Raw genomic sequence first — 7,693 nt, forward strand, 5'->3', positions numbered from 1 at the left:
CACGCTCGGGGCTCCCACTGATTCTGCATTATGGTAAGTTGAACCATTTAATCTTTTATAACAATGTAATAATAGTAATGTGCTTCAATCATCCTGACACCATAACAACCGTGGCGCCGTGATGATTGAATCGTTAACACCAGCAATTTCCCTGATAAATTTACCCCCAAAAAACATATTTTCTGGCAGTGCCCCTCCTGAGACTAGGCTCTGGATCCACCCCTCCTGTAGACAATACCGTTTTGATTTATGATCCAGGTGCTCTTATATTACAATTCTCCAAATTTTTATGGAGTTTACATTTTTATTTTTTTTATTTTTATACTTCTTTTAGAAATGCTGGAATGCACAGCCCAATGGTTGAACAATTTATACCTTTGATACTGGAAGACAAGAGAGGAGACCGATTCCGAATATGTTTTATTTAAACTAGGATATCCATTTATGGTTTGTGGTATCTAACAACCTTGTAAGTATAAAATAAAAAATGAAAAAAGGTATACATATTCTCATTCAGTTTTACTATTTTTATTTTTTTTTCATAACATTTTTAACATAATGTAAAAAAAAATATATAAAATAATTTAAATTGAATGTTACTCTAAGGCCAGTTCTGAGGCTTCATAAGCATTAGAATACATGAATTCGACATGAATCGTTGGGATCTGGAACAAAGCGTTTCGTACTGCATTAACAGCACAAGATGGGATGACTCTCCGGTTTCCCTTTCCCAAGTAGCCATAGATCCATGCAGTAAACGTTCTATAAGCTGTCTTCCGCAATCGTCTTAAAAATAAATAGAAATGATTACAATTGCATAACAAATAATTCACTATATATTGGAACTTTTAATTTGTTAAATCGTAGGTCTGCCTACCTTTTTCAGAAATCTAAAAGCCAGCAGCTACACAGACTACAGCTGTAGATTTTTAATATTAGGACACTTACCTGTCCTGGAGTCTAGGAATGTCGCCACACCAGCTTATTATTATTATTTTTTTTATACACTGCCAACAGATCACTTTTTTTTTTTTTTTTTTTTTTTGGCTTTTTTTATAGATTATCAGTAATATTGGAATGCATTTTCTGCACTTGCACCATTTCCTATTCCCAAGACGTTCTGTTTCACCTTCCTCTTTAGTTTCTGTTGATTGAAGCATGAAAATCTTTTGTAATGGATTACATGGAAATGCTGGATCGTTTTCTGGCTCTGTATATTGTGACCATAGTTCCTCAAGCAACATTTGTCTCTCTAGCATAAACCAAAAAATATTTTCTTTACCTATTTATCCTTTATAGGTTAATAAATAAAATCAATTTTATTACGAATTTTGATTTAATATTTATTCTTGTTTGGCAAAAATGTATTTAAAGAAAGATGTTTTTTATTTTAATTTAAATAAATAATGTTTGATAGTAATTCATCATGGTTCTTTTTTTATTTAATTTTATAATTACACATGTTACACTTCATGATACCTCAAGCTATTTCTAATAATGCTTACACTCTCCCATGTAGTTGCTAACAGAGGGGGTTTCAACTTCAATCTGAGGCAGTATTGCACCATGCTTTAATAATAATTTTTTTACATTAAAAGATATTTTCTACTTATCAAGAGCATTGTCAATTTTACAATTCTTTATGGACACACACACACACACTTAGAGATTGCACTTGTAATGCCTACAGGAATGCCTTCAGAAAATAACCCCCCCTATCCAATGTCCTCCTGTATTCTCACCTACCCCATCCCTTAGATACCTACGCCAATAAAATGAGGGCTTTTTAAATCAAACAACGAATTAACTGTCTTGCTTCCTTGACCACACTTCACAGTCAACATTGGTACGAGAAATGGTCTGTCCAATAGGTTTGTCTCCCCCTTCCTCCTTTACATGCAACATTTCCATTGTCAAAGCGCAACACGGTTTAAGCATGCACATTGGGAAACTAGCTGTGAAGTTGCAAGGCTCCAATTGGAGTTATAGCTACACTTATCTGCCTTCCCACAACTGTTTTTGACAGGTACATATTTACACTTCAATCTGACATAGGCGATGTTTGGTACATCAAACGTTAGAACCTCCCTCCTTTGCCCCCATGACATTTGGAGAGTGCATCATGATTTGCGCTTGCACATTAGGGATATGACCATGAATCCCAATGGATTCAATGCCAGTTTCTCATACTGGTCATGGTGGCGGCAACTACCAACAGCTGATCTGAAAAGACATTGCAGCCTCACTGGACAGGTAAGTGTCCATAGATTAAGTCACCAGCTACTGTATTTGTAGCTGTGGATTTTACATTTATTTTTTGGCACACACTGAAAAAAAACATTAAAAGAGAATTGTGGTGGTTTTTTTTGTACGTTATACTTACCAAGGTGGATGCAGCATGTGACCGATGCTGCATCTGTCCACCGGTGCCTTTTGCACTGAGAATAGAGCGATCAAACATCGCCAAGGGGGATCCGTGAGAACCAAGCCAATCGGAGAGCTACTGCCTGTCACTCAGCGGTTCTCCACTGAGATGGCTCGCAGTCCAAGCACCTGGCGCATCCAGACTTCCAGAGTCGAGATGACACGGTGCCTGGACTGATCTGTGTGATGTCAGCAGAGAGCGGACTTCAGACCAGCTGAAAACGGGAGAAGCACAGCCAAACAAGCTCATGCATGACTACAATACGAAGTAGAGACATGTAACTTTTACATTATAAACGTAAGTTTGTTTTTGAAATTTAAAAAGTTACTTACCATTATTTTTTATCAGTAAGATCTGTTAGATGTAAGAATAAAAAAAATTATTAGATCACAAAAAATTATAAATTGGGTTAAATGAGAAATAACTAAAATTATATTTTGTATAGTTAGTAAAGAAAAAACTTATATATGTACACACATAATATGTATAGTAACGCACATATAATGAACCACAAAAAGTGTTTGTGTATAGGTATAAATACATACATACTGGACACTTTATTATGTACAGCTTTCACAGCACCGTTTTGAGTGTAGAACTGGAAGGAGCCATCAGAAGATGGGGACACTGCAGCTATAAAGGGATGGACATGGTCCGCAACAATACTCAGGTAGGCCGTGGTGTTTAAATGATACTCAATTGGTACTAAGGGGTCCAAAGTGTGGCAAGGAAAATATACCCCTCACCATTACACCCAGGGCCGGTGCTACCACTAGGCGGAGTAGGCAGTCGCCTAGGGCGCACTACCCCCCAGGGCGCAGCCACAACCTCTGTATGCCTCCAATCCCCCAATGTCTTCACAGAGTAAAAGCTCACAGCAGTGGGTGTGTGGGGAGGAGGGGCGGGGGTTCGGTGGAGAACAGAGCATCGAGAGGTGCAGCATCTGTTAGCCGACACCAGAGCAACACCGCCCAGTGCTGAGGAGAGCCCCGGATGTAATGATCGATGAAGCAGAAGTAAGGAGGAGGGAGGATCACTATCTACAGCGAGCTGTGGAGGGGGGGGGAAGAGTAGTGCAGGAAATAAGAAGTCAGCTAGGTAGGTCAGTATGTGTGTGTGTGTTTGTAATGGTCAGGTAGGTCAGTGTATGTGTGTGTGTGTGTCAGGTAGGTGGGTCAGTGTATGTGTAATGGTCAGGTAGCTCAATGTGTGGGTCAGTGTGTGTGTCTAATGGTCAGGTAGGTCAGTGTATGTGTCAGGTAGGTAGGTCAGTGTGTGTGTAATGGTCAGGTAGGTCAGTGTGTGGGTCAGTGTGTGTGTGTGTGTGTAATGGTCAGGTAGGTCAGTGTATGTATGTGTGTGTCAGGTAGGTGGGTCAGTGTATGTGTAATGGTCAGGTAGGTCAATGTATGTGTCAGGTTGGTGGGTCAGTGTGTGTAATGGTCAAGTAGGTAGGTCAGTGCGTGTGTGTTTAATGGTCAGGTAGGTCAGTGTATGTGTCAGGTAGGTAGGTCAGTGTGTGTGTGTGTGTGTGTGTGTGTGTGTGTAATGGTCAGGTAGATCAGTGTATGTGTCAGGTAAGTGGGTCAGTGTGTGTGTGTGTGTGTGTGTAATGGTCAGGTAGGTGGGTCAGTGTATGTGTAATAGGTAGGTCAGTGTATGTGTCTGGTAGGTGGGTCAGTGTGTGTGTGTAATGGTCAGGTAGGTCAGTGTATGTGTCAGGTAGGTGGGTCAGTGTGTGTGTGTAATGGTCGGGCGGGTCACATATTGCAAAGGCAGTGGAGCCATGGGCAGAACCAATGGGGGGGGGGGGGGGGGCAGCAAAATGAGGTTTCGCCTAGGGTGTCAAAAATTCTTGCACCAGCCCTGATTACACCCCCACCACCAACCTGAACCCCGTGATACAAGGCAGGATGGATTGATTCATGCTTTCACTTTTTTTTTTTTTTTAATGCAAATTTAAAACCCTACCATCTGAATGTTATAACAGAAAATGAGACTCATCGGACCAGTCAACATTTTTTCAATCTTCTATTGACCAAATTTGGTGAATCTGTGACAACTGTAGCCTCAATATCATCATGTACTTAGAGGACTGGAGTGGCACCCAGTGTGGTTTTATGCTGCTGTAGCCCATCTGCTTGAAGTTTCAATGTGTTGGGCATAAAGAGATGGTATTCTGCATACCTTGGTTGTAAATAGTGGTTATTTGAGTAAATGTTGCCTTTCTAAAATCTGTACCATTAAAAACTCTGAACTCACATATGAAGTAGGGATTTTAACACACACATAACAAATGGTCCATAATGGAGGCAAACGCACCACACCCCCATATCCATGCTCCTATATCTACATGCAGGTTGATGGATGCATTACAACGTGGGGTTGTTTATTTTTGTAAGCATTGGATTAGAGCCCAAAGGCTCTAATAGGCTTCAAGAAAGGGTGACCATGGCGCAGAGAGCACCGTGCTCAAAGCCCACCCACTTGTGTGACATTAGCAAATTTAAAATCGTTATTGTGACACTAATTTCCTCTTGGTCAATCATGGGAAAAGGGTTCTGAGACACAACTGGGTGGGAGTCCTACCTAAGACCCGATTGGCCGTGATAATCAGCAAACGCCATGACTCAGGGGAGATGCAGGGGTAAGCCACCGTAGCCATGACGTGGATGGGGTAAGTGCGGGACTGGCAGGCAGCAATGGGTGAGCAAAGTGGTGATCGAACAACGCATATATTAATTTTGTTGCTGCAATTATTTTTTTAATGAAAAGCTGTACAGAAAAAAGTAGCCGCTGGGTGTTGATATACACACACACATATATATATATATATATATATATATAGAGAGAGAGAGAGAGAGAGAGAGAGAGAGAGAGAGAGAGAGAGAGAGAGAGACACACACATATATATATATATATATAACGAGATACATATATAAGATACATGTATAACAAGAGATATAGATATATCTATATAGCTATATACATATACACACACACATATATATATATATATATAAAACAAGATATATATCTCTTGTTATATAGATATATCTGCACAGAAGCAAATGATTTAGTTTACAATTAGTATATTTTTAAGCCTCTTACCTTTTTGCTGCTGGTGTCTGTTGTTATAAATGCAGTATATTTCCTGGTTCCTGGAGGGAGGAGGGGTTTGCATAGCTAAGGGGCGGCAACTTCCTCTGGCACTGCTGTTGCTATGGAAACCTGACCTGAAACCTATTTCACTGCTTGTGTAGCACTGAGCATGTGCGAGATTTGCAAGGCTGAGATCCAGGAAGAAATACAGTCTGGCTTCAGATGCCCACACCTAAGATGGCCACGGTCTGCTGCAAGTTTATAAAGTTACAAAATGCTGTAATAACCTAACAAAACGGACCTTTGTTTACAGACTAACTTTACTAGAATGCTTTAAGCTTGTGTATGATAAGTGTATGATAGGTTATTTTTATTTAAAAAGTCACATTTTGGCTGGAAAACCACTTTAAGTTCTGCTTTGAGTAGTACTTCTGTATTTGCACTTGTTTCCTGAGAGCTGAACTCCAGGCATCTTTACAAATTGAAAGTGTGCAGATCTATCATAAATATGTATGTAAAGTATATTCTGGATATTGCAGCTAGTGCTTGTCCATTCCCAGAATGCCTTGTGTAATGTGAACCATTCAGAACCATGATCATACCTAGATGCAGACTACATGAGGGATTACATGCAAATGACTGAATAGCTGCAGGCGCTGCCACTGGCTCCCATGGCTTTCAATGTGGCTTCCCACATTGTACGTACAAACGTACAAAATCTGCAGGGGATCAAATAATTATTTTCCCCTCTGTACATTGCGTCAGCATGGCTGCTTGTAGTCCCCACTAGGAGAGAACTTGACAATGCAGGAGCAACAATTAACCACTTGCTTACTGGGCACTTAAACCCCCCTCAGTCCCAGACCAATTTTCAGCTTTCAGCGCTGATGCACTTTGAATGACAATTGCGCGGGCATACAACACTGTACCCAAATGAAATTTTTATCATTTTTTTCCCACAAATAGAGCTTTCTTTTGGTGGTATTTAGTTACAGCTCGGAGTTTTATTTTTTGCTAAACAAACAAAAAAAGATGCAAAAAAAAAAAAAAAAAAATCATGTTTTAATAGTTTGTTATAAAATTTTGCAAACGGGTCATTTTTCTCCTTCATTGAAGTGCGCTGATTAGGCGGCACTGATAGGCTGCATTGGTGGGCACTGATGGGCTGCATTGGTGGGCACTGATGGGCTGCATTGGTGGGCACTGATAGGCTGCACTGGTGGGCACTGATAGGCATAGTTAAGGCGGCACTAATAGGCACAGATAAGGTGGCACCGATGGGCACAGATAAGGCGGCACTGATGGGCAAAGATGGGCACAGATAAGATGGCATGGATGGGTGGCACGGATAAGTGGCACGGATGGGTGGCACGGATGGGCACTGATAGGTACCACAGATAGATGGGACTGATGGGCACTGATAGGTGGCACTGATAGGTGGCTCTGATAGGTGGCACTGCTGGGCACTGATGGGCGGCACTGCTGGGCACTGATGGGCGGCACTGCTGGGCACTGATGGGCGGCACTGGGGTGCAGCACCTTTGAGGCAGATTTTGGGTGGCACTGTGGGTGGCACTGCTGGGTGGCACTGTGGGTGGCACTGTGGGCACTGCTGGGTGGCACTGTGGGCACTGCTGGGTGGCACTGTGGGCACTATGGGCACTGCTGGGTGGCACTGACAGGGGGGCACTTACTTTATTTCAGGATGGCACTGCGGGTGGCAGGTGGGCACTGGCAGGGGGCAGGTGTCCGTTTAAATTGCTGGCCGTGATCGGGACTGATGTCCCGAACACGGCCGCCGGCGATCGGCTTTTTTTTTTTCTCCTCGCGCTGTCAGCGCGAGGAGGAATACTAGCCGATTACCGGCTCCGTTTTATCACATGATCAGCTGTCATTGGCTGACAGCTGATCACGTGATAAGGGGTCGGGATCGACCCCTTACACGGATCGGTGATCAGGCGAGTCTCACGGACTCGCCGATCACAGAGCGCGCCGCACGCGCCCCTCAGGGGGCGCGCAGGCCGCTCGTAACCGGGACTACGTCAATAGACGTAGTCCCGGAAATGTGGGTCCGCGCTATTGCCGTCATTTTGCAATAGCGCGGTACCCAAGTGGTTAAAAAACATTTGTGTCTCTATAGCAGGCAGGACCTACAGGAACACCAGG

The 7,693-nt window shown here is 42.6% G+C and overlaps 1 long non-coding RNA gene across 1 annotated transcript; it reads right to left on the bottom strand.

Moving 5' to 3' along the window:
- Positions 1 to 506: 506 nt before the first annotated feature.
- Positions 507 to 5,609, bottom strand: LOC143974196 (uncharacterized). The gene is made up of 3 exons (XR_013272183.1): positions 5,537 to 5,609; positions 2,758 to 2,779; positions 507 to 1,250 (listed from the first exon to the last, which is right to left on the bottom strand). It is a non-coding gene; the product is annotated as an uncharacterized LOC143974196 (long non-coding RNA).
- Positions 5,610 to 7,693: the final 2,084 nt, after the last annotated feature.

Source organism: Lithobates pipiens, unplaced genomic scaffold (genome assembly GCF_037356315.1).
Source record: "Lithobates pipiens isolate NorthernLeopardFrog02 unplaced genomic scaffold, aLitPip1_a1.2 Scaffold_13, whole genome shotgun sequence".
NCBI lineage: Eukaryota > Metazoa > Chordata > Amphibia > Anura > Ranidae > Lithobates > Lithobates pipiens.